Source organism: Nomascus leucogenys, chromosome 5 (genome assembly GCF_006542625.1).
Source record: "Nomascus leucogenys isolate Asia chromosome 5, Asia_NLE_v1, whole genome shotgun sequence".
NCBI classification, from domain to species: Eukaryota; Metazoa; Chordata; class Mammalia; order Primates; family Hylobatidae; genus Nomascus; species Nomascus leucogenys.
This window is the reverse complement of record NC_044385.1, coordinates 47,907,870-47,934,340: the sequence shown is the minus strand read 5'-3', so window position 1 is coordinate 47,934,340 and position 26,471 is coordinate 47,907,870. Positions and strand designations below refer to the sequence as shown.

The 26,471-nt window shown below is 46.7% G+C and overlaps 1 protein-coding gene across 2 annotated transcripts in view; it reads right to left on the bottom strand.

Annotated features, from left to right (window-relative positions):
* The window catches only part of MROH7 (maestro heat like repeat family member 7), a 72,682-nt gene extending 63,630 nt beyond the window's left edge, over positions 1–9,052 (bottom strand). The window contains exon 1 of one of the 2 annotated variants that reach the window (XM_030813030.1): positions 8,825–9,052. The gene's annotated coding sequence lies outside the window, so the exon portion shown is untranslated. The remainder of the gene's footprint in view (positions 1–8,824) is intronic. The other variant, XM_003273068.3, reaches the window with a different exon arrangement.
* Between the last annotated feature and the right edge of the window lie 17,419 nt (positions 9,053–26,471).

Here is a 26,471-nt window from a genome sequence, read left to right as displayed (position 1 = left end):
ATTCCTCTCTGCCAGGCACTGTGGGCAGAAAGGAATAAGGCACTCAGCACCCAATGGAAGCTGTCTTCATTCCAAGCAAGTTCCTGCATAGCTTTGCATCTGCCTTGGAAGCAAGTTCCAAGGAAGCGGTTCCTGCACAGCTTTGCATCTGCCTTGGAAGCAAGAAATGTTCACTTACCATCAGCACCAGAGGCAATTTTACCCTGAATGTAAACTTTGATTGCTCCTTGATTTCACAGTCCCTTTCCAAAGCCCTGTACTTAATTTCATGTCCATAATTTTGTCTCTTTTTACTTAAGGAGGAGCGTGAATCTTCCCTTAATGATCTCTCCCACCCATGTGTAAACATGCCACATGCACACGCACAGACCGTAGTCACCAAAGGGAGGCATTTTTAACCTGGAAAATATGGCTTGTTGCAGCCTATGAGGCAGTGAGCAAGATCTTCAAAGACCTAACTTGTTTGGGCTGAGGAAGAAAGACTTCATCTCTACCCTAGCAGATGCACCATACCAGGTCACTGGGCAGAAAGCCACAGATCTCAACCCCAGCTGACCTGCCCGCAATCCTCTTCCTCCATCCTGTAACAGACAGGCAAGGCTTCAGAGCTGCCTGGCAATGACTGGGGTAGCCCGTGGCTTGCCCTCTACCAAACGGTCCTGTGCATTAGGAGGAGCCGTGGCTGTTGAGAGGCTTGGGTGGGATCTATAGGAGCTAAAGGAGCTCACTACTTCCTGCTGACAGCCACAAACTGCCTACTGGCCTTTGCCCTACAATCCTGGGGCCCCAAATAGAAAGGGCAGAGCACAGCCATAAAACAGCTAGTGCTGTCTAAGACAGAGAGAATCATTGACCAATTGCCATCCTCCCTTCTCCACCTCAATTAACCCTTCCAGGCCCTGGACAAGGGTTGCTAGAGCCTTCAGGGGGTGGAACTATTGATAGATTGTCCAGTTCATCATTGAGAATACACTGTTATCAGATGTAAGGGCCTGGAATGTGTTAGGCACTTGTACAAGTACCTATACACTCACACACACGTGCACACACAGAACAGCTGAGATTGGGGCACCTCAGACCCAGAGCATCCAAAACAGACTCTCCATTTTTCCCCTAAATAGGACTCTTCTATTCTCCTCCATTGCAAGGAACTGGCACCATCTATCATCCAAGCCAGAAACAACATCCTCCTTGAGTGCTCTCTTTCTCACTTGCTGCACCCAATTTTGGCCAAGTTCTGCTAATTCTGGCTCCAGAACAGCTCTCAAATCTCTTCCCATTTCTTCATCATCACTACCAGAACCTAGTCCAGTTACCATTGTTTTGGGGCTGGATCTTGGAATTGTTTGCTCAACAGGGGTCCCTGTATCTAGGCCGGCTTCCAATAAACCATTTTCCAAAGTAAGCCGTAGAGATCTTCCTTTAAAATTGCACGCAGACTGGGTGCAGTGGCTCACACCTGTAATCCCAACATTCTGGGAGGCCAAGCTGGGTGGATCACCTGAGGTCAGGAGTTCGAGACCAGCCTGGCCAACATGGCGAAACCCTGTCTTTACTAAAATACAAAAAATTAGCCAGGCATGGCGGCACATGTCTTTAATCCCAGCTACTTGGGAGGCAGGAGAGTTGCTTGAACCTGGGAGGCGGATGTTGCAGTGAGCCGAGATTGCGCCACTGCACTCCAGCCTGGGCAACAGGAGCAAAACTTCGCCTCAAAATAAAATAAAATAAAATAAATAAAATTGCATGCAACAGTATGGTACTGACATAAGGACAAATATATAGACTAATGGGATAGAATTGCAAGTCCAGAAATAAATCCATGCATATATGGTCAAATGATTTTTGACAGGGGTGATAACTCTTACATTAATAGGGAAAGATAGTCTCTTCAGCAGGGCATGGAGGCTCACGTCTATAATCTCAGCACTTCGAGAGGCCGAAGTGGGAGGATCACTTGAGCCCAGGAGTTCGAGACCAGCCTGGGCAACATAATGAGACTCTATCTTAAAAATAATAATAATAAAATAATTAAATAAAATGTTTAAAAAGAATAGTCTTTTCAACAAATGGCAGTGGAACAGCTGGATATTGACATGCAAAAGAATAAGGTTGAACTCCTATCCCACATTTTTTTTTTTTTTTTTTTTTGAGATGGAGTCTCACTCTGTCACCCAGGCTAGAGTGCAATGGTGCAATCTCGGCTCACTGCAACCTCCGCCTCCCAGGTTCAAGCAATTCTCCTGCCTCAGCCTCTCAAGTAGCTGGGGTTACAGGCACCCACCACCAAACCCAGCTAATTTTTTTTTTTTTTAGATGGAGTTTCGCCCTTGTCGCCCAGGCTGGAGTGCAATGGCACAATCTCGGTTCACTGCAACCTCTGCCTCCCAGGTTCAAGTGATTCTCCTGTCTCAGCCTCCCGAGTAGCTGGGATTACAGGTGCATGCCACCACACCCGGCTAATTTTTGTATTTTTAGTAGCAACAGGGTTTCATCATATTGGTCAGGCTGGTCTCAAACTCCTGACCTCAGGTGATCCACCTGCCTTGGCCTGTGAAAGTGCTGGGATTACAGGCATGAGCCACCATGCCTGGCCTTTTTTTTAAGTAGAGACGGGGTTTCACCATGTTGACCAAGCTGGTCTCAAACTCCTGAACTCAAGTGATCCTCCTGCCTCAGCCTCCCCAAAGTGCTGGGATTACAGGCAAGAGCCACTGCACCCAGCATCCTATCTCACATGCTATACAAAAATTAACTCAAAATGCATTAAAGACCTACATGTAAGAGCTAAAACTATAAAACTCTTGGAAGAAAACATAAGAGTAAACCTTCACAATCTTGCATTTGGCAATGGTTTCTTAGACATGACACCAAAAGCATAAGCAACAAAAGAAAAATATAGATAAATTGGACATCAGCAATATTTAAAACTTTTTTGCTTCAAAAGACACTGTCAGCCAGGCGCTGGGGCTTATGAGAGCCAAAGGTGGCAACAACCCAAATAGCCACATACTGATGAATGGATAAACAATATATGGTATGTCCATACAGTGGATTATTCAGCCACTAAAAGGAATGAAGTACTCATGCATGCTAAACATGGATAAACTGAAAACATTAAGCTAGGTGAAAGTAGCCGGTCACAAAAGACCACATATTATATGACTCCATTTATATAAAATATCCAGAATAGTCAAATCTACAGAGACAGTAGATTAAAGCAGGACAGAGAGAGGTTGCCAGGGGAAGGGGAAAGCAGGGAATGGGAAGTGACTGCTTAATGGGTATAGGGTTTCCTTTTGGACCAGAAAAATATTCTGATAGTAATGATGGTTGCACAACCTTATGAACCACTAATTGTCACTAATGGTCAATTTTATGCTGGGTGCATTATACCACAATTTTTTTTTTTTTTTTTTTTGAGATAGAGTCTTGCTCTGTCGCCCAGGCTGAAGTGCAGTGGTGCTATCTTGGCTCACTGCAAGCTTCGCCTCCCGGGTTCACGCCATTCTCCTGCCTCAGCCTCCCGAGTAGCTGGGACTACAGGCACCCGCCACCATGCCCGGCTAATTTTTTGTATTTTTAGTAGAGACGGGGTTTCACCGTGTTAGCCAGGATGGTCTCGATCTCCTGACCTCGTGATCCGCCCGCCTCAGCCTCCCAAAGTGCTGGGATTACAGGCATGAGCCACTGCGCCCGGCCCACAATTTTTTTTAATGCATGTAATAGACAAGATTGTCAATTCACTTTTCTCTGTTCTTCGCTTCTAAAAATAGCTAAATATTCTGGAAATAGTTCAACAGACAACCATAAAAGGACTCTGACGGCTGGAAAGAAGGCAGTGACTGACTAGGCATCTCACAACTTGAAGGCTGACACTACAGTGAGTTCCCTGGAGTTTTCTTTTTGTCACTCATGTAACCCAAACTGGGCACCAAAGAAGCCTGCCACACAGATCTGCAGACAGCATAAACACACACTCAAAAGTAGAAGAAAAACCTGCTTTCTCCAGCCAAAAGACCAGGAAAGAGGAAGCCCAGCAGAGAGGGTCTCCCAGTAGGGAACCCCAATCCCTTCTCCATACCTGGAGCAGTGACAGACCAATCCAACCTGCAGTAGCAATGTCAGCAGAACCCTGGATCTCTGGGCCCTCCACCCAGCATCAGACATTTTACCAGACCCTACATCTTCTGGCTTCCCCCACCCGCTCCAGTGATAACAAGTGGCCCAGGGAAGTGCCTTCTACCCCTGCAGGCAGCACCAGCAGGAATAAACAGGAGCACTGGCGGTACCAGAAAAATGAAGCAAACGAGGAGTCACAAATATCACTGGAGACCGGGCCTGTACCAGGACTGTCAGAGTACAGAACAGTACCAAGAACTTCTCTACTTTAAAATAACTTTTGGCTGCACGCGGTGGCTCATGCCTGTATCCCAGCACTTTGGGAAGCGGAGGCGGGTGGATCATTTGAGCTCAGGAGTTCAAGACCAGCCTGGGCAACATAGCAAAACCCCATCTCTACAGAAAATACAAAAATTAGCCAAGTGCAGTGGTGTGCGCCTGTAGCTTACTTGGAAGGCTGAGGCAGGAGAATTGCTTGAGCCCGGGAGGCAAGGCTGCGGTGAGCCGAGATTTTGCTGTTGCACTCCAGCCTGAACAACAGAGAGAGAGCTTGTCTCAAAGAAAAAAAAAAAAGAAAAAGAAAAGAAAAGAAATATAATTGGAGCTACAGTCCACAAAAGTAGGCCAAAACCTACAAACTAAACCTTAACACGGTGGCTCACACCTGTAATCCCAGCACCTTGCGAAGCCAAGGCAGGCAGATCACTTGAGGTCAGAACTTCAAGACCAGCCTGGCCAACATGGTGAAACCCTGTCTCTACTACAAATACAAAAAATTAGCTGGACATGGTGGTGCATACCTGTAATCCCAGCTACTCAGGAGGCTGAGGCAGGAGAATCCCTTGAACCTGGGAGATGGAGGTTGCAGTGAGCCAAGATTGCACCACTACCACTGCACTCCAGCTTGGGTGACAGAGCAAGACTGTCTCAGAAAAAAGAAAAAAAAATCTTAATGTAATACCTAAAATGTCAAAGATGCAGTAAAAATCACTCATCATACCAAAAACTAGGAAAATCTCATCTTAAGACAACCAACCAACATTAACACTGAGATGAATCAGATGTTGGAATTTTTGACAAGGATTTCAAAGCAGTCATCATAAAAATGCTTTGGCTGGGCACGGTGGCTCATGCATGTAAGCTCAGCACTTTGGGAGGCTGAAGCAAGCAGATCTTTTGATGCCAGGAGTTCGAGACCAGCTTGGCCAACATGGTGAAACCCCGTCTCTACTAAAAATTCAAAAATTAGCCAGGTATGGTGACAGGTGCCTATAGTCCCACCTACTAGGGAGGCTGAGGCATGAGAATTACTTGAATCTGGGAGGCAAATGTTGCAGTGAGCTGAGATTGCACCACCATACTCCAGCCACCAGCCTGGGTGACAGAGTGTGACTCCATCTCAAAAAAAAAAAAAAAAAAAAAAAAAAAAAAAAAAAAAAAAAAAAAAAAACTTATTTGGCTGGACATGGTGGCTGATGTCTATAAGCCCAGCACTTTGGGAGGCCGAGGATCACTTGAGCCCAGGAGTTCTAGACCAGCCTGGGCAACACAGTGGGACCGCATTTCTATTTTTTTTTTTACATTAAAACATAGAAGAAAGAAAAATAGGCCAGGCGAAGTGGCTCATGCATGTAATCCCAGCACTTTGGGAGGCTGAGTCAGGCAGATCACCTGAGGTTAGGAGCTTGAGATCAGCCTGGCCAACATGGTGAAACCCCATCTCTACTAAAAATACAAAAATTATCCAGGCATGGTGGTGGGCACCTGTAATCCCAGCTACTAAGGAGGCTGAAGCCAGAGAATTGCTTGAACCCAGGTTGTGGAGGTTGCAGTGAGCCAAAATTGTGCCACTACACTCCAGCCTTGGTGACAGAGCAAGACAGGAAAGAAAGAAAGAAAGAAGAAAGAAAGAAAGAAAAGTAAGAGAGAAAGAAAGAAAGGAAGAAAGAAAGAAAGAAAGAAAGAAAGAAAGAAAGAAAGAAAGAAAGAAAGAAAGAGGCCGGGCACGGTGGCTCAAGCCTGTAATCCCAGCACTTTGGGAGGCCGAGGCGGGCGGATCACGAGGTCAGGAGATCGAGACCATCCTGGCTAACAGAGTGAAACCCCGTCTCTACTAAAAATACAAAAAATTAGCCGGGTGTGTTGGCGGGCGCCTGTAGTCCCAGCTACTCGGGAGGCTGAGGCAGGAGAATGGCGTGAACCCGGGAGGCGGAGCTTGCAGTGAGCCGAGATCGCGCCACTGCACTCCAGCCTGGGGCACAGAGCAAGACTCCGTCTCAAAAAAAAAAAAAAAAAAAAAAGAAAGAAAGAAAGAAAGAGAAGAGAGAGAAAGGGAAGGAAAGGAAAGGAGAAGAGAGAGGGAGAGGGGGGGAGGGAGGGAAGGAAGGAAGGAAGGAAGGTCTAAACAACAAAGGGAAAATAGACCCCCCCAAAAAAAAAAAAACCAGAACCTCAGGAATCTGTGGAACAATAACAAAATAATGTTTATATCATCAGAGTTCCAGAAGGAGAAAAGAAAGAGTGCTGAAAAAGCATTACAAGCAAGTCATGACTGAAAACTCCCCAAATTTAGTAAAAAACATAAATATACAGATCCAGAAAACTGCTGAAACTTCAAGTGGGATAAATCTAAAGGAATCCATGCCAAAACACACCATGATTAAACTTCTGAAGAATAAAGAGTTTAAAAAAAAAATCTTAAAAGCAACCGGAGAGCCTTACCTATAGGGGAACACCAAGTTGAATGACAGCAGATTTCTCATCTGAAATTATGGAGGCCAAAAGGAAGTGGCACATATTTTTCAAGAGTTGAAAGAAAAGAATTCTCAATCACACATTCTATATTAGGCAAAATTATACTTGAGGAATGAAAGGGAAATAAAGACATTCTCAGATGAAATAAAAATGCATGCAAGTCTAACCATGACATTCCCCTCTTGTAACCCCTCTGTGACTTCTTGTAGGTTTTCAAATGGTGAGGTGTGGGTGTAGCTTATATTTTTAAAAAGATAGATTCCCAAGCCTCACTCTCAGAGACTCTGCTTTGCAGTTCTGAAGGGATCTAGGAATCACCTTTCATCAAGCTTTCCCCTACTTCCCCTCTCCTAAGCGACTTTTGCATGACTGGTGAACAGGCCAGGAGTGAAGACACCCTAATCTGAAGTCTGATATCTGTGTTTCTTCTGTCAGAGTCCTCAGCCCACAGGCCTAGCCCCTCCATCTCTCCAGCTACATTCATTCCCTTCCCTGGCCTTGCACCACGTTTGAACCACTCTCAACTTCTCCCAGGATCCTTAATGTTTTTGGCCTCCCTCTTGCCTTGGGACCTTTGCAAATACTCTTTCCTCTTCCTATAAACTTCCCCAAGACTGCTCACCTAAACTTCAATTGCTCCCTCTGGCTAACATCTAGTCTAGTCACATTTCAGATACCAGCTTAGATTAGATGTCCCTTCCTCCAGGAAGTCTTCCTGGAATCCCCAAATGTGGGTGAGGCACCCTCCTCATGTGATCATTCTGTATCAGAGGATCAGTCTGTTTACTTATATGCATCTACTCTGAAAATGAGTTGGTGAGTGTCTGGCTATCTTGTTACCCCTACTTTCCCAGCACATAGTACACAGGGAAGGTTCAGAAAACATTCATGGAGTGAGGGAAGGATGAATGAATGAATGAATGACAACTCTTCAAGAAAGATATCATTATCTCATTCACTGGCATGTTAATTCAGACTGTGCAGGGATCTAAAGTTATTTCTGGCCAGGCACAATGTCTCACGCCTGTAATCCCAGCATTTTGGGAGGCTGAGGCAAGAGGATTCCTTGAGCTCAGGAGTTCAAGGCCAGCCTGAACAAAGTGGCAAAACCCCGTCACTACAAAAAAGACAAAAATTAGCCAGGCATGATGTGTGCACCTGTAGTTCTAGCTACTTGGGAGGCTGAGGTGGGAGGGTCACTGGAGCCAGGGAGGTTGAGGCTGCAGTGAGCTGTGTTCATGTCACTGCACTACAGTCTGGGTGACAGAGAGAGACTCTGTCTCAAAAAATAAAATAAATTGATTTCCACTAAGTCCCAAGCAAGTGGTAGAGGCTGGATTCAAATCCAGGTTCCTTGAACCCACAGTTTTCCCTATAATACCATAGAGATTCCCAAGACATGAATCACTCAGTGGAACCATGTCTTCCTGTTTCTTTTCCCCATTCCCTCTGCCACTTTTAGGTCCCTATCCTAAAGGAAAAGTTCAGTGAAAACAAGGCAACTTTCCTGATACCCAGCTATAATGCCAAAATCCAAGGCTTTGGAGTCAGGCAGACCTGAATTCAAAACTTTCTCTCTCACCAGCTGTGTGAACCTGGACAGATGCCCTCACCACTCTAAGTCTCTATCATAATATTCCAGATGGGATAGCCCACATAAAGTGATGATCGCAGGGCCTGGCCAACAGCAAGCCCTCAATAAATGTTTATCCCCACCATCCTTTCCTCCCCCTGGGTGAGGGCAGGCTGGCGAGACTTGGAAAAAAGACAAAGTATGGTTTCCAGGCTCCAAGCCTCTTCTTTCCCCAGATTTATGGCATTCCCTCCCTGCATCTTTTCACTCCCTTCCCCTCACCTCCCCGCAACTCCCCGCCACTACACTGTCAGGACCTGAGAGCCTAAACTTTCCATGAGCCTTGAGCTGCTCATGTAAAGTTCAATGTGTTACCTCCACCTGGAGCATCCACATGGTAACAGAAAATTCAGCTCTAAGCCAAAGGTATGAAGTTCTAACTGTGGAATACAGCCAGAGCGGAAGACTTTTACCCAGAGGTGGGGGAAGGTGGTAACTCCCTTGTGGAGACTATGGAGACAGCCCCCACCCCTAGGACTTTCCCAGAGCCACCCCTCAGCTTATGTAGGCTTCCCCAGCCCAGGCCAGTGTTATGGGCTTTATGAGGTCACCATGACCCAGAAATCCCTCAGCCAATGAGACCCCTGCTCCCACCTATACAGTGGGGAGAAGGGATGGGGTCCTTTCAAAGAACAACCTGCCCTGAGACCCTCTTCAGCCTCCAGGAAAGGACTTCACTGCTAATAAACACTGAGTTTCTCATCCAGAATTCAAGTCTTCCCATAAAAGCCCCTCGCCATATGACCTTGGACCTCTGTTTATTTCAGGGTGACAAGGGCTTTGAAATCAGCTGGTCTGTGATGAGGCAACTGAGACCTATAGTGAGAAAACACTGGTCCAAGTTCAGGAGCTAGGATGCCTGCCTGTCCTTGTGCACTCAAATCGTTGATCTTTTTCCTACTCCACCCTGGCTCCTGTTCCAGGCACAGATAAGTGTGTGGAGCAAGGCAGGAATGAGGGCAGGGAGGGCCGGGGCATAGCAGTGTCATCTAGATCTTTTGATAAGAAAAGCAAGACTCTACGGCTATCTTTCTAAAGAAAATCCTCTTAATGACGAGCAATAGCTAATTAAGATGATTGGAGACTAGATGATTGGAGACTAGAAACTTCACTGGGCACCACTGATAAAATGATAATGGAATCTTCCTGTCTTCCTGTTCCCCCAGGTCAGATGCCCTTAGATACACTGCATAACCTGTTGTCAGACAAGCTGCCTAGAAGTCAGCCTCATCAGACTCAGTCCCCACACTTGACCGTGACTTCACATTAGTGAGCAGCTGATGGGCTCTCCTGGATTCCCTCCAGTCCACCTAGGATCTCACCTTTTCTGCTCCTCTCCTCTCCTGTCCACATCTGGACAGGGGGTCCCCTGCACCCCCAGTTTCCTTCTGCTGCTTCAGAGGCCTTGTGTCTTCGAGGATTCCTCCTCCACTTACTCCTTCCCCAGCAAAAATCCTTCCTTTGGCTGGGTGCAGTGGCTCATGCCTGTAATCCCAGCAATTTGGGAAGCTGAGGCAGGAGGATCACCTAAGCCCAGGAGTTCAAGACCAGCCTGGGCAACATAGTGAGACTTCATCTCTACTAAAAATAAAAATTAAAAAAAATCAACCAGGTATGGTGGCATGCGCCTGTAGTCCCAGCTACTTAGCAGGCTGAGGTGGGGGGAATCACCAGCACCTGAGAGGTTGAGCTACAGTGAGCCATGATGGTGCCACTGCACTACAGCCTGGGCAACAGAGCAAGACCCTGTTTAAAGAAAAAAAACAAATTCTTCCCTCACACTTGCTTCTTTCCCCGGTGTCCCCTCCCTCACTCTTTATCTCCAATGACAAGCCTCTTCCAAGGATCATTTTTGACTCCTCCCTCTTCCTCCCTGGCCTCCTGCATGTAAACTCCCAAGTGCTTCCAATTTTGCCTTCAAATCCGCTCTTGGCCTCCAACCTCACACCCTCCATCCTGGCTCAGGTCTTCGTCATTGAAAGCCCAGATTCTGGCCAGTCCTGTAAATAATGTCCCACGGGGCAGGTGTTCCCCTCTCCTAGCCACCCGTATTAGGCAGAGAGGCAGCTTCCCTGACAACTCATTTCCCCTCTTAACACCTTCGGTGCCCTCCACTGCTGCCAGGGTCACGTCCAGCTCTTTAGTCTGGCATTGAGGCCCCTTCACAGTCTGCCCTGCCTGCCTGTCCATCTTGTCTCTGCTCCCTTTTGATTTTTAAGTTTGTACTGAAGCAAAAAATTGCATATGTCCTGTCTATTTTCATGAATTTTCACCGAGTGAGCACACCCATGAAACCAGCACCCAGATCCAGAAATAGAGCATTACCAGGACCCCAGAAATCCTCATGTCCCCCTTCCAATTGCTATCCTCCTCCTCATCAGGGGAACCACTATCCTGACTTTTAATATGGTTTGCCTGTTTTCATACTTCATATAAATGGAATTATAAAACAGACCCTTTTCTTCTGACTTCTTTGGTTCAACATTATGTTTGTGAGATTTTAAATATCTTTTGCAACCGGTAGCAATTTCTTTTCTTGTAACTGTCGGTTTCCCTTTAGGTTCTCCGTTTTTGCTCTTTCCAGAGTCTTCAGGAGGTTTTTTGTTTGTTTTTGTTCAGAGCTCATAGTTGTTACCAGTATGAAGGCTGATCTGATAGGAGCTACTTTGCCATTATTACAAGCAAAACCTCTCCTTTTTCATTTTTGTTTTTTCTCTTTTCTCACTTTCTTTTGGATTATTGAATTTGCCTTTCTTCTCATACTCCTTTCTTTCCCTTTCCATTTGTTTGGAAGTTACATATTATATGTCTATTCTTTTTTATTTCTCTTTTGAGACAGGGTCTCATTCTGCTGCGCAGGTTGGAATGCAGCCTCAACTCCATCCCCTACCAGGATCAAGGGATCATCCTGGGCTCAAGCAATTCTCCTGCCTCACCCTCCCAAGTAGTTGGGACCACAGGTGCAGCCACCATACTTAGCTAATTTTTTAAATTTTTTTGTAGAGACTGGGTCTCCATATGTTACCCAAGTGAGTCTCATATATCTACTATTTTCTTTCTTTCTTTCTTTTTTTTTTTGAGACAGAGTATCGCTCTGTTGCCCAGGCTGGAGTGCAGTGGTGTGATCATGGCTCACTGCAGCCTCGACCTCCCTGGACTCAAGCAATCCTCCCACCTCAGCCTCCCAAGCCGCTCGGATTATAGGTGCATGCCATCATATCTGGCTAATTTTTAAAAATTTTTTTGTAGAGACAAGCTTTCACCATGTTGCCCAGGCTGGTCTCAAACTCTTGAGCCCAAGCGATCCTCCCACCTCAGCCTCCCAAAGTGCTAAAATTACAAGAATGCACCACTGCATCCAGACTGTATACATCTATTCTTAACATTCAACCATTAGTTAGCAAAGTCCAAAATTAATTAATACTGCTACCTTCCTTCAAGAAACAAATAAAAAATGGGCTAAGCACAGTGGTTCACACCTGTAATCCCAGCACTTTGGGAGATCCAAGGCAGGAGGATCACTTGAGGCCAACAGACAGGCCTGGGCAACACAGTGAAAGTGTCTCTAAAAACAAACAAGCAAAACCTCCAAAAACAAACAAAAAAAAAACCACAGGGACTGGAGAGGCACGGTGGTTCGCGCCTGTAATCCCAGCACTTTAGCAGGCCAGGGCGGGCAGATCACTTGAAGTCAGGAGTTTGAGACCAGCCTGGCCAACATGGTGAAACCCTATCTCTACTAAAAATATAAAAAGTAGCTGGGCCTGGTGGTGCACACCTGTAATCCCAGCTACTTGGGAGGCTGAGACACAAGAATCGCCTGAACCCGGGAGGCTGAGGTTGCAGTGAGCTGAGATTTTGTCTCTGCACTCCAGCCTGGGCAACAGAGCGAGGCTGTCTCAAAAAAAAGTTTCTTAGTAGTAAACTCCTTTAGTTTTGTTTGCCAGAAAATTATAATTCTCATTCTCGAAACATTTTCACTGTATGTAGGAGCCTAGAGTGGTATCTTATTTTAGTACATCAAAGCTAATGTTCTACTGCCTTCTGTCTTCTGTGGATTCTGTCAAGAAGTTAGTCTGCCACCTTTTTGGTGATCAATCTATTCATGCCCAGCCCAAATCTATTTTTTCTGGCCTCTTCTAAGATCTTTTACTTTGGGCCAGACGCAGCAGCTCATGCCTGTAATCCTAGCACTTTAGGATGCCGTGGTGGGAGGATAGCTTTAAGCCAGGAGTTCAAGACCAGCCTGGGCAGCATAGTGAGACCCTGACTCTATTTAAAAAAATTTTTTAATAAAAAATAAATAAGATATTTTACTTTGGTGTTCTACAATCATATTATGCCACATATAGGTATGGGTTTTTTTGTATTTTTCCTATTTGGAATATTTGGTGTTGATCTGAAAATTTGAAAAGTTTTCTAGAAATTGTTTCTTTCCCATTCTTTCTCTGCCCTGTGCAACTCTGGTGAGATGCACACTAAGCCTTCTGTCTTTTTTTTTTTTTTTTTTTTTTTTGAGGCAGAGTCTCGCTCTCTCACCCAGGCTGGAATGCAGTGGCACGATTGCTCACTGCAACCTCTCACTCCTGGGTTCAACCAATTCTCCTGCCTCAGCCTCCCAAGCAGCTGTGATTACAGGCACCCACCACCACACCTGGCTAAATTTTGTATTTTTAGTAGAGAGAGATGGGGTTTCACCATGTTGGCCAGACTGGTCTCGAACTCCTGACCTCAGATGATCTGCCTTCCTCAGCCTCCCAAAGTGCTGGGATTACAGGCATGAGCCACCACACCTGGCCTAAAACTGTTTTTGTTTGTTTGCTTGTTTTGAGACAGAGTCTCACTCTATTGCCCAGGCTGGAGTGCAGTGGCATGATCTCAGCTCACTGCAGCCTCCACCTCCCATGTTCAAGCAATTCTCGTGCCTCAGCTTCCTGAGTAGCTGAAAGTACAGAGGCACACCACCATGCCTGGATAATTTTCGTATTTTTAGTAGAGAAGGGGCTTCACCATGTTGGCCAGGGTGGTCTCGAACTCCTGAACTCAAAAGATCCGCCTGCCTCTGCTGAGACCAGCTCTGTTGGTCGGGGAAACCCTAACCCAGCGGCACTAGAGGAATTAAAGACACACACACAGAAATACAGAAGTGTGAAGTGGGAAATCAGAGGTCTCACAGCCTTCAGAGCTGAGAGCCCCCAACAGAGATTTACCCACATATTTATTAACAGCAAACCAGTCATTAGCATTGTTTCTATAGATATTAAATTAACTAAAAGTATCCCTTATGGGAAATGAAGGGATGGGCCAAATTAATTGCAGCAGGAACACACCCTTAAGACACAGATCGCTCCTGCTTTTGTTTGTGGCTTAAGAATGCCTTTAAGCGGTGCCGGGCGCGGTGGCTCACGCTTGTAATCCCAGCACTTTGGGAGGCCGAGGCGAGCGGATCACGAGGTCAGGAGATCGAGACCACGGTGAAACCCCGTCTCTACTAAAAAAAATACAAAAAATTAGCCGGGCATGGTGGCGGGCGCCTGTAGTCCCAGCTACTCGGCGAGGCTGAGGCAGGAGAATGGCGTGAACCTGGGAGGCGGAGCTTGCAGTGAGCCGAGATCGCGCCACTGCACTCCAGCCTGGGTGACAGAGCAAGACTCCGTCTCAAAAAAAAAAAAGAATGCCTTTAAGCGGTTTTCCGCCTTGGGTGGGCCAGGTGTTCCTTGCCCTCATTCCCATAAACCCACAACCTTCCAGCTTGGGCATTAGGGCCATTATGGACATGTTATAGTGCTGCAGAGATTTTGCTTATGGCCAGTTTTGGGGCTAGTTTATGGCCAGACTCTGGGAGGCTTGCTGCCAACATGTCCCCCTTCTTTGATGTGCAAAGAGATAAAAGCAAAAGCAGCTTTGTCACGGTGAGCTACTTCTCGCAGGAGTCAGGATCCACATCTGCAGACTATACAAAGGCAAACAACATAGATTAAAAGCATAGTCATCATGGAAATCACAGAGCCTCCAAGTGTTTTTGTCCATTTAAATGGGTTACTACCTACTAATTTGTCTGCAGCTCCTTTAAGCACTCCAGTTCCTGGCATTGAGGTCAGGTGTGGCTGGGATGCTTTAAATATTTGTTCTTTTAATTTTGCTATATCCAAAAACAAGTTTGTAGAGTGTCTTTCTAGATGCTTTTTTATTCTTTCCCAAATTTTGATCTTATTAAGAGCATTTAATCGTTTTTACAAATCCTTATGTTTAGCTCCGAGAGCGGGCCATTTCATTTGAGGTTGAGGTGCCACTATACCGCCATGGTTCCAGATAATAGGAACTTTTGCAGTACTTCTTATCATTTCTACCATCTGCTTGTTTTGTTCAGATCATCTGAACATAGCGTGGCTGTGGCACGCAGACTGAGAGGTGCAATTCAAGCTAAACATCCCCTTAGGGGACCAATTAATAATGATTCCATAGGAATTGCTGTGCAGCCCCTCTGCCTGTTCTGCAAAGCAATCTTCCTAAACAAGTATGTTCATTTTTTCTAACTGGGTCCAATCCTGTTTACAAATAGGTTTTTGAGGGCGGTATCCCTCAATTATAGAAGCAGATTTATTATGGTAAATACTGAGATCAGAAAGCATGTGTAACTGTGTCATAGAGTGATTGCATCCAGGCATTATTACCAGCCCTTAGTGGAGGAATACTCACAGCAGTGGTGATAACTGCTATCATAGCTACCATTAAATTATTCAGTGTGACTGGTTGTCCCGCTTTCCTCAGGTTTTCTTCTGCCATCTGTGACAGCTTCTTGATCTGTCCCCAGGTGGGTGGCTGTGTTCAACGGGTGTTGCTCGTGACAGTTGGAGTCCTCCTCAGCATCAGTCTCAACATGGCTGCAACTGGGGGGTCCTCTGGATCCTCCCGGAGTCTCTTCTTTGGCATCTGGCTCATGATAAGGTTTTAGGTGTCTTGATGGTATCCAAATCGGCTGTTGATTTTTTTGGGATGGAGTCTCGCTCTTTCGCCCAGGCTGGAGTGCAGTGGCACGATCTCAGCTCACTGCAAGCTCTGCCTCCTGGGTTCACGCCATTCTCCTGCCTCAGCCTCCCCAGTAGCTGGGACTACAGGCGCCCGTGACCACGGCCGGCTAATTTTTTTTTTTTTGTATTTTTAGTAGAGACGGGGTTTCACCGTGTTAGCCAGGATGGTCTCGATCTCCTGACCTCGTGATCCGCCCACCTCGGCCTCTCAAAGTGCTGGGATTACAGGCGTGAGCCACCGCGCCCGGCCTGGCTGTTGGTTTTTGTCTGGAGAAATACAAGCATAACCTCTACCCCAAGTTATTATTTTACCTATTTCCCAACTTTTTGTTATTGGATCTCCTCACCAAATAATGCTAGATTCAATTGTGTATGGGCTGTCCTGTCATCCCTATTTCTTCTCCTTTTTTGTTTTTATCATCAGTTGTTCATCTGCATGAAATCATAACTGAGCATTTTCAATTAACTGTGTGGAATGAACCACGTATGAAGAATCAGAAATCACATTAATAGGCATATCAAAAGCAGTCAATACCTCAATTACCGCTACAAGCTCCGCTTTTTGAGCTGAGTATTGGACGTCTGAAAAACTTTACTTTTTGAGCCAGAATAAGAAGCTTTACATTACTAGACCCATCTGTAAAAACACTCTCAGCACCTTCAATTGGTTTAAATTTACTTATTTTAGGGAGAATCCAATTAATTAATTTTAAAAACTGAAACAGCTTTGTTTTAGGAAAGTGATTATCGAGAATACCCACAAAGTCAGCTAAATGGGTTTGCCAAGTAAGACTATTTATAAAAGCTTGCTGTATTTATGCCTTCATGAGAGGGACAATAATTTTTCCAGGATCATATCCATGTAATTTAACAATCCGAGTTCTCCCAATCCCTATCATAGTAGCGATTTGATCTAAATAAGGAGTTGGAGTCTGTGAATTCGTATGTGGAAGAAAAAGCCACTCTACTAAGTCCTGTTCTTGGACAATAACACCAGTAGGTGAATGCTGAGTTGAAAAGATTAGCAAATCTAGAGTCTTCTCTGGATCTATTCTATTTATCTGAGCTTTATGAATTTGCTTCTCAATCAGTTGTAACTCTGCCTCAGCCTCTTTTGTTAATTGCCGAGGGCTAGTGAGACTGGGATTTCCTCTAAGGATAGAAAACAGATTACTCGTGGCATAGGTAGGAATGCCTAGAGCAGGTCTTATCCAATTAACATCCCCTAGTAATTTTTGAAAATCATTTTATGTTTTTAGTTGACAGTGAATAATGTTAACACTGTGAAAATTTTTTACGAGTAGGTTCAATTGCTTGCCCCACATACATCCAGCAAATTGTTGGGCTGTTTGACATGCCCTGTGGCAACACTTTTCAATGATAACGCTTAGCAGGCTGCAGGTTGTTTACTGCAGGAATTGTAAATGCAAACCGTTCACAGTCTTGCTTAGCCGAAGGTATGGTAAAGAAACAGTCTTTTAGGCCGGGCACGGTGGCTCAAGCTTGTAATCCCAGCGCTGTGGGAGGCTGAGGCGGGCGGATCACGAGGTCAGGAGATCGAGACCATCCTGGCTAATACGGTGAAACCCCGTCTCTACTAAAAATACAAAAAATTAGCCGGACATGTTGGCGGGCGCCTGTAGTCCCAGCTACTCGGGAGGCTGAGCCAGGAGAATGGCGTGAACCCGAGAGGCGGAACTTGCAGTGAGCCGAGATTGCACCACTGCACTCCAGCCTGGGGGACAGAGCAAGACTCCGTCTCAAAAAAAAAAAAAAGAAACAGTCTTTTAAACCTGTGACTATTAAAGGCCAATTTTTTGGAATTATAGCAGGAGAAGGCAATCCTGGCTGTGATGCTCCCATAGGTTGTATAACTGAATTGATGGCTCTTAAGTCAGTTAACATTCTCCATTTACCTGATTTTGTCTTAATTACAAAAACTAGAGAATTCCAAGGGGAAAATGTTGGAGCTATGTGCCCATTTTCTAATTGTTCAGCAACTAATTTCTCTAAAGCCTCCAGTTTCTCTCTATTTAGCGGCCATTGTTCTATCCAAATTGGCTTATCTGTTAACCATTCTAAAGGTATAGGTTCTGGAGGCTTAACAATGGCTGCCATCAAAAATGTTTTCCTAATCTTTGGCAGGAAGTTTGTTTTTCCGCTTGAAGCGGTTCTTTCAAACCTTGCAAATTTTTTTCTAGTCCCATACCAGGGACATACCCCATTTCATGCATTGTATGTTGACTTTGAGGGCTATATAATTGTTCTGGAATTAGAACTTGTGCTCCCCATTGTTGTAATAAATCTCTTCCCCTTAAATTTATAGGTACAGAAGTTACAATTGGTTGAATAGTCCCAGGTTGTCCATCAAGCCCCTCACAATGCAAAAATATAACTACTTTGATATACTTCAGCAGCTTTGCCAACTCCAACTATGTTAAATTGAGCGGGTTGAATTGGCCACGTGGACGGCCAGTGCTGTAGAGAAATGACTGAAATGTCCACTCCTGTATTTACCAAACCTTTAAATTTCTTTTCTTGAATAGTTAATTCACAGGTAGGACATTCATCAGTAATTTGATTTACCCAATAAGCTGCTTTGCCTTGTTTATTTGTGCTTCCAAATTCTCCTGTTCGTTTAATTTCACTTTTTCCCATTCCTACATACAGCACGATCAGGAGCTGTGCTATGCGCTCTCTGGCTCTGCATTCCAGGGAACAGAAGTTGATCTAACAATTTGAATTTCCCCATTGTAATCTGAATCAATGACTCCTATATGTATTTGTACGCCTTTTAAACTTATACTAGACCTTCCTAAAAGTAATCCTATTGTACCCGCTGGCAAGGGTCCACAGACTCCTGTTGGGATCCTTTGCGGGGGTTCCCCAGGAAGAAGGCTCACAGCTTTTGTGCAGCATAAATCTACTGCAGCACCACCAGCTGTGGCAGGAGACAGACATTGTACAGGGATGAGGGAATGGCCTGAGCCAGAAATGCCCCGGTTTAGAACGGGGCCCGGGACAGGCCCCTCATGGCATTTCCCGAAATCGGGTTCCCTTCTTTATCAAACTTAGAGTGATACTGACTAGCCCAGTGTTTTCCTTTTTTACATTTTGGACATATTTCAGGATCAGCAGTTTTCTTTTTTCCCCTATCTGGCGGCCTGACTCGCTGATTTCTTCTACATTCTTTTTTAGTATGACCATGCTTCCCACAGTTAAAACAAGCTCCAGGAAATGGAGTATTTCCTTTTTTTTTTGAGACGGAGTCTTGCTCTGTCGCCCAGGCTGGAGCGCAGTGGCACGATCTCCACTCACTGCAAGCTCCGCCTCCCGGGTTCACGCCATTCTCCTGCCTCAGCCTCCCGCGTAGCTGGGACTACAGGCGCCCGCCATAACGCCCGGCTAATTTTTTGTATTTTTAGTAGAGACGGGGTTTCACCATGTTAGCCAGGATGGTCTCGATCTCCTGACCCTGTGATCCGCCTGCCTCGGCCTCCCAAAGTGCTGGGATTACAGGCTTGAGCCACCGCGCCCGGCCGTAGTATTTCCTTTATCCACTCTCAGTCCTGCCATTGCCTGTGCCAACAAGGTAGCTTTATGCAGATTACCTCCAATACCATCACAGGCCTTGATGTGCTTTCCCTCTGATAAATGTGCTTTCCCTCTGATAGGTCGCAGAGCGGCCTGGCAATCGGGATTAGCATTGTCAAAAGCTAATAACTGCAACACTGTATCCTGAGCAGCCGAATCTGGAATCATCTTTTTAAGAGACTCCTGTAACCGAGCTATAAAATCAACCTATGGTTCCCTTGGTCCCTGTTCTATAGCACTAAAGGAAGGGTATTGTTCCCCACCTGAAGTGATTTTTTCCCAAGCTCTAATGCACACTCCTCTAAACTGTTCAGTGGCATCATCCTGCATGACCACTAGTGTATCTAAACCAGCCCAGCCGCCAACCCCCAAAAGTTGATCTGCAGTTATAGTAATTTGAGGTTGGGCCTGGGCATTGTGAGCAGCCTGAATGGAAGCTTCATCTGCCCACTAAGTTTTAAATTGTAAGAACTGAGCAGGAGTTACACAAGCTCAAGTAAGAGCGTCCCAGTCAGTAGGAATCATCCGACTGGAAACAGCAACATTCTTTAACAGTCCCATTACAAAAAGAGAAGCTGGCCAGGCGCGGTGGCTCACGCCTGTAATCCCAGCACCTTGGGAGGCAGAGGCGGGCAGATCACGAGGTCAGGAGATCAAGACCATCCTGGCTAACACAGTGAAACCCCGTCTCTACTAAAAATACCAAAAATTAGCCAGGCGTGGTGGCAGGCACCTGTAGTCCCAGCTACTCGGGAGGCTGAGGCAGGAGAATGGCGTGAACCTGGGAAGTGGAGGTTGCAGTGAGCTGAGATTGCGCCACTGCACTCCAGCCTGGGCGACAGAGCGAGACTCCGTCTCAAAAAACAAAACAAACAAACAAACAAAAAACAAAAGGAGAACCTGCTCCATACTCATTTATTGCTTGTTTTAATTCTTTGAGTAATTTAAAAAGAAAAGGCTCAAATGTAGCTGTAATATTTCCCTGTTGATCTGGGGTTGTATGCTAACAGGGAACTGCCAAACCTCTAAATCACCCTCTCATCCAGCTTGCTGAATTCCTGCCAGAATAGAACTAAGAGCTATCGCTCGAGGGGCTGCTCGAACAGTCACTGGGGCAACTACTTTTTGCCCAGTGTCCTCCGGAAAAGAAAGATCTGGGGGTCGTTTTCTTCAAAATAATAACGAGGGGATGCAGAAGGGTAGGGATGAACCTCTCCTTCCTTTGCCGCTTTAGCTTTAGCTGGCAAATAAACATGCTCTGTAACCTCTTCTGTTACTTTGCTATACTCTTGTTCCTCCTCGTTATCAGTGTGAAAAAGTTCCAAGGTGAAACGAACCAGACCCCATACCTGTCCCATTGTTACCCGGACGCTTCCAAGCTCCCCTTCTTACTCACCACGGGCATTGCTTTAAGAGTACTCAGGTGTCCTCCAGCTAGTTTTCCGTTCCCACCGTCTCTCCAGCGACCATTCGACCTGGATTCGAGCCCCCACGAATGGACGCCACTTGCCGAGACCAGCTCGGTCGGGGAGACCCTAACCTAGCGGTGCTAGAGGAATTAAAAGACACACACACAGAAATACAGAAGTGTGAAGTGGGAAATTAGGGGCCTCACAGCCTTCAGAGCTGACAGCCCCGAACAGAGATTTACCCACGTATTTATTAACAGCAAACCAGTCATTAGCATTGTTTCTATAGATATTAAATTAACTAAAAGTATCCCTTATGGGAAACAAAGGGATGGGCCGAGTTAATTGCAGCAGGAACATGCCCTTAAGACACAGATCGCTCATGCTTTTGTTTGTGGCTTAAGAATGCCTTTAAGCGGTTTTCCGCCCTGGGCGGGCCAGGTGTTCCTTGCCCTCATTCCCATAAACCCATAACCTTCTAGCTTGGGCATTAGGGCCATTATGGACATGTTACAGTGCTGCAGAGATTTTGCTTATGGCCAGTTTTGGGGCTAGTTTATGGCCAGACTTTGGGGGGCTTGCTCCAAACACACCTCTGCCTCCCAAAGTGCTGGGATTACAGGTGTGAGCCATCACACCTGGCTTGTTTTTTTTATTTCCTTAAACATTAAACAGGCCAGGCGTGGTGGCTCACGCCTGTAATCCCAGCACTTCGGGAGGCCGAGGCAGGTGGATCACGAGGTCAAGAGATCGAGACCATCCTGGCCAACATGGTGAAACCTTGTCTCTACTAAAAATACAAAAAAATAGCCAGGTGTGTTGGCGGGCGCCTGTAGTCCCAGCTACTCAGGAGGTTGAAGCAGGAGAATGGCAAGAACCTGGGAGGCAGAGTTTGCAGTGAGCTGAGATCATGCAACTGCACTCCAGCCTGGGCGACAGAGCAAGACTCCGTCTCAAAAAATAAAATAAAAAATTAAAAATTAAAAATTAAACAGGCTGGGTGTGGCAGTTCATGCCTTAATCCCAGCATTTGGGGAAGCCTAGGTAGGAGGATGGATTGAGTCCATGAGTTCAAGACCAGCCTGGAAACATAGTGACACCCTATCTCCACACACAAAAAAATTAGCTAGGCATGGTGGTGCACAGCTGTAGTCCTAGCTACTTGGGAGGCTGTGGTGGGAGAATAGCTTGAGCCCAGGAGGTCAAGGCTGCAATGAGCCATGATCGCATCATTGCACTCCAGCCTGGATGACAGAGCAAGACACTGTCTCAAAAAAATCAAAAAACAGGCCAGGCACAGGGGCTCGTGTCTGTAATCCCAGCCCTTTGGGAGGCTGAGGTGGGCAGATCACGAGATCAGGAGATTGAGACCACCCTGGCTAACACAGTGAAACCCCATCTCTACTAAAAATACAAAAAATTAGCTGGGTGTGGTGGCATGTATCTGTAGTCCCAGCTACTCAGGAGGCTGAGGCAGGAGAATCACTTGAACCCGGGAGGCAGAGGTTGCAGTGAGCGGAGATTGCACCACTGCACTCCAGCCTGGGTAACAGAGTGAGACTCTATCTCAAAACAAAAAACAAAAAAACAAAAAAACCCATGTTATTTTACTTTTGATAATTTTGTATGCTGAACACTTTGTGGGGCTGATTCTGCTGTTTACAACGTCTCTTGGTTTTCACCCACGGTGCCTTATTTTCCTATGATTTTTGGGATTGTTGACAGGGAACTGCTTATTTTCCCTGAAACTTTGTCTCAGAATTCCTTGAGGCCTAGATTAAAGCTATGTTTTTTGTTTTTTTGTTTTTTTTTTGAGACAGAGTCTTGCTCTGTTGCCCAGGCTGGAGTGCAGCAGTGCAATCTCGGCTCACTGCAACCTCTGCCTCCTGGGTTCAAGTGATTCTCCTCCCTCAGCCTCCCAAGTAGCTGGGATCACAGGCATGAGCCACCACACCCCGCTAATTTTGTATTTTTAGTAGAGACGGGGTTTCGTCATGTTGGCCAGGCTGATCTCGAATGCCTGATCTTGAGTGATCCGCCCGCCTTGGCCTCCCAAAGTGTTGGGATTACAGGCGTGAGCCACTGCGCCCAGCCTCTATGTTCCTCTTGAGAAAACGTGTTTTTGCTTGTAGTAGTTATCTTGGGGCACCACCGACATGAAACTACTTTAAATAAAATTCCACCATTTAGAGTGTTGAGACCACCTAAGCAGTACAAATTCATGACAGTGTCAAAATAGGCAAATGGGTTTCTTTCTTCCTTTTTTTTTTTTAAGATGGGGTCTTGCTCTGATGCCCAGGATACAGTACGGTGGCACCATCCTCCCACCTCCTGGGTAGCTGGGACTATAGGCATGCACCACCATGTCTCGCTAATTTTTTTTTTATTTTGTAGAGATGAGATCCCTCTGCATTGCCCAGGCTGGTCTCGAGCTCCTGGGCTCAAGCAATCCTCCCACCTAAGCCCTGCAAACTGCTGGGATTACAGGTGTCAGCCACCAGTTCTAAAAATGACAGCTCCATATCTGAAATGTTGGAGCCTCTGAATCACCGCTGATTTCGTCTTGCCTATAACATGCCATGTTGTGGGAGTGGGGAGAGTATCAGAGTAACCCACGTAACACAGCCTGAGGCACACACTTCCCTGGGCCATTTGCTGTTCTGAGCAATGCAGTGTGGGAAGTCCTGTGGCTCTGCGGGGGTGCAGGGGTGAGCAGTGCTGAAATAGGACAGCCTGGATGCAGAGGCAGTCAGGGCTCCAGGAGCCATTTCTCAACTCCAGCCTCTAGCCACCTCCCAAATGCAAAGCTAAGTGTGGCGCTCCCTGCTTATCCCATGGGTAAGGGCTCCCCTACCCCTCCAAGTTGAAGCCAAATTCTTTATCAGGGTGACCCAGCCCTCCGGGGCTCCCCAGTCTCATCTCTCTCCCCTTCCACCTCCCCACATTTCCCACCTGGTGCTCCAGCCACACTGCTCATGCTCCCAAACAGGCTCTTCTCCCTCATGCCTGGGCCCTCTCCCACGAACACTGAGCCCTTTGTCTGGAAGGTCTTCCCTAGCCCCCGTCCCTGATGGTTCTCTGAGTCAGCCAAGCCTCTTCTGAAAGCCTCCTGGCCCACCCAGGAGTTTGGGGTTTCTAACCTGTGTCTTCTCCATCCTGCATGCCCCAACCTGGGCCCACTGCCACTTTCCATGTCTGACATCCTTACAGGCTATAAGCCCGCTCTGTGTTTTTGATGGGCACCAACTCTATTAATAAAATGGCTGTTTCACATCTGAAATGCTGGAGCCCCCTGACAGCCCCTGCTTTCTTCTCTCCCACAATATGCCATGGGGTGGATCCCCAGAGCCTAGCACAGTGCCTGGCACAGAATGCGTGCTCAGTAACTTGTTTAGTAATTTATGCCCCAGGAGAAGTGTCACAGAAAATGGAGGAGTCTTTGCAGGTTGGAATCGGTTCCAGGGCTGTTCCTCCTGCCAAAAACCAGAGCCAGATGAAGTCTCTTTCCTCCCAGACAGACTGCAGAGCTCTTTGGAGCCAAGAGAGGTGGCAAAGCTCTGTGCCTCGGAGCTCGGCTCGCCGGCTTCTTTCCCAGGGAGGACAGGTGATACACGGCCTGCGGAGTCGGAATGATGGGGCATGGGCATCCCTTTCTGCTGCAAACTGACTCTGGCTCCCTTCTGTGAAAAAGGGGCATAAGAATGCCTTCCTCGGCCGGGTACAGTGGCTCATGCCTGTAATCCCAGCACTTTGGGAGGCTGAGGTGAGTGGATCATTTGAGGTCAGGAGTTCGAGACTAGCCTGGCCAACATGGTGAAACCCCATCTTTACTAAAAATACAAAAATTAGCTGAGCATGGTGGTGCGCGCCTGTAATCCCAGCTACTTGGAGACTGAGGCAAGAAAATAGCTTGAACCCAGGGGACAGAAGTCGCAGTGAGCCAAGATTGTGCCACTGTACTCCAGCCTGGACAACAGAGCGAGACTCTGCCTCAAAAAAAAAAAAAAAAAAAAAAAAAGAATGCCTCCCTCATAAGAATGTCACGAACACTAAATAAGCTGCAGTTCCAAAATGAGGATGGTTTGTGCAGGGGGTGCCCTCGTGGACCGTAATAACTAAGTTGTTGATTTTTCTTTCAAAAATAGATTTGTCCAGCATTGCTGTTAAATATTCTTGCCAAAATAAGTGACTGTCCCACTGTAAGTGATTGTGAATAAGAAGGGACACGTAGATGGATAAAATCAGGCAGATAGGCCCACAGTCAGCCTGACCTCCATTTGAACTTAACATAGAAGTGATTTGGGACAAGTCTCGACCTCTCCAAGTCTTGATTTCTTTGCCTGCAACATGGGGACATGAGAGTCATTTGGCAGTGTTGTGTGACACGTGGATGAACTTAAAATGTGGGACACTTTGTAGGAAATCACAAATAATATTATTAATAAAAGCAGAAAAAATGCAAGCCAGACTAGGTGAGACTTATCAGTATGGGGCTTGGAGACAATCCTGGAGTCACATTGTATAATCCTGGTGGTTTGTTGTTCCTCTAGATTCCCCTCCCCTTCCCTTCCCCTCCCCTCCCCTCCCCTCCCCCTCCCCTCCCCTCCCCTCCCTTCCCTTCCCCTCCCTTCTTTTTTGAAACAGGGTCTCACTCTGTCGCTCAGGCTGTTTCACATCTGAAATGCTGGAGCTCCCTGACAGCCCCTGCTTTCTTCTCTCCCACAATATGCCATGGGGTGCAATCTCGGCTCACTGCAACCTCCACCTCCCAGATTCAAGCGATTCTCCTGCATCAGCCTCCCAAGTAGCTGGGATTACAGGCTCGTGCCACTATGCCCAGCTAATTTTTGTATTTTAGTAGAAACAGGGTCTCACTGTGTTGGCCAAGCTAGTCGTAAACTCCTGACCTCAAGAGATCCGCCCGCCTCGGCCTCCCAAAGTGCTGGGATTACAGGCGTGAGCCACCGTGCCGGCCTTTTCTTTTCTTTTCTTTTTTATGGCCAGCTCTTACACAGAAATTTCCCCTAGACTTTAACTGTAGAGTAAAGCATATGTGGTTGTTACTCGAGATGTAGTTCTGTCATTCTGTTAACTTTTTACGGCTATCATAATATCCCTGTTAACACACCCTTCCATGCCTTATTACAGAAGGGATCTGGGTAAGGCCCAATTAGCATTTGGATTCTGGAGTCTGGAGTGGGTGGCCTGGGAGAGCAGCCCGCCTAAGAAAGGGGACTCACAAAACATGTTCCTGCTTGTCTACGGCTCCCTTACTGTCTCCTGAGAAGACCCCAGAGCACTGACCCTGCTCCATTCCAGCCAGCAGCCCTGACACCCCACCAGGGCCTGGCTCCTGGAAGCTGCTGAGTTTGTTGAGTTGATCTGGAGAACGAGCCAGAAGCCCAGACAGACTAGATCTCCCTCTCTCCAGAGGCTCCGAGAACCGAGAATTGAGCCTGGGCTCCAGGACCGGCTCTCCCTCGGATGGCCCATCACAGTCTCACATTTCTGGATGTACAGTGGTGGGGAGGGGGTGTTGAATGGGGTCCTGTCCATCTAGCAGCCCACAGCTTGGGTCTCGTTGGATCCCTGTAGGCATACCACACATGCCCCGACCAGCCAACAGAACCTCCCTGTCCTCAAACCTCTCCCTCATTGTCCCCCTTCACCACATCACCTCCCAACCAGCACCCCCAGACTCACCACTCACAATGCCCACCCTTCCCCACATCCTACAGAATAGCACCCCGAGCACCAGATCCTCCTGCTCCCATCCTCACTTTGTCCCAGTGCCTCTCCTTCCTGTACCTTCAGCCTCTCTGGTCTTTCCTGGCCCCTCTAAACAGGCTCTGCTCTGACACCTGCCCTCCCCACTGATCCAGGGAAACGGTCCTGGCCAGCATCGGGGGACTTGCTGTCCTTATTGGG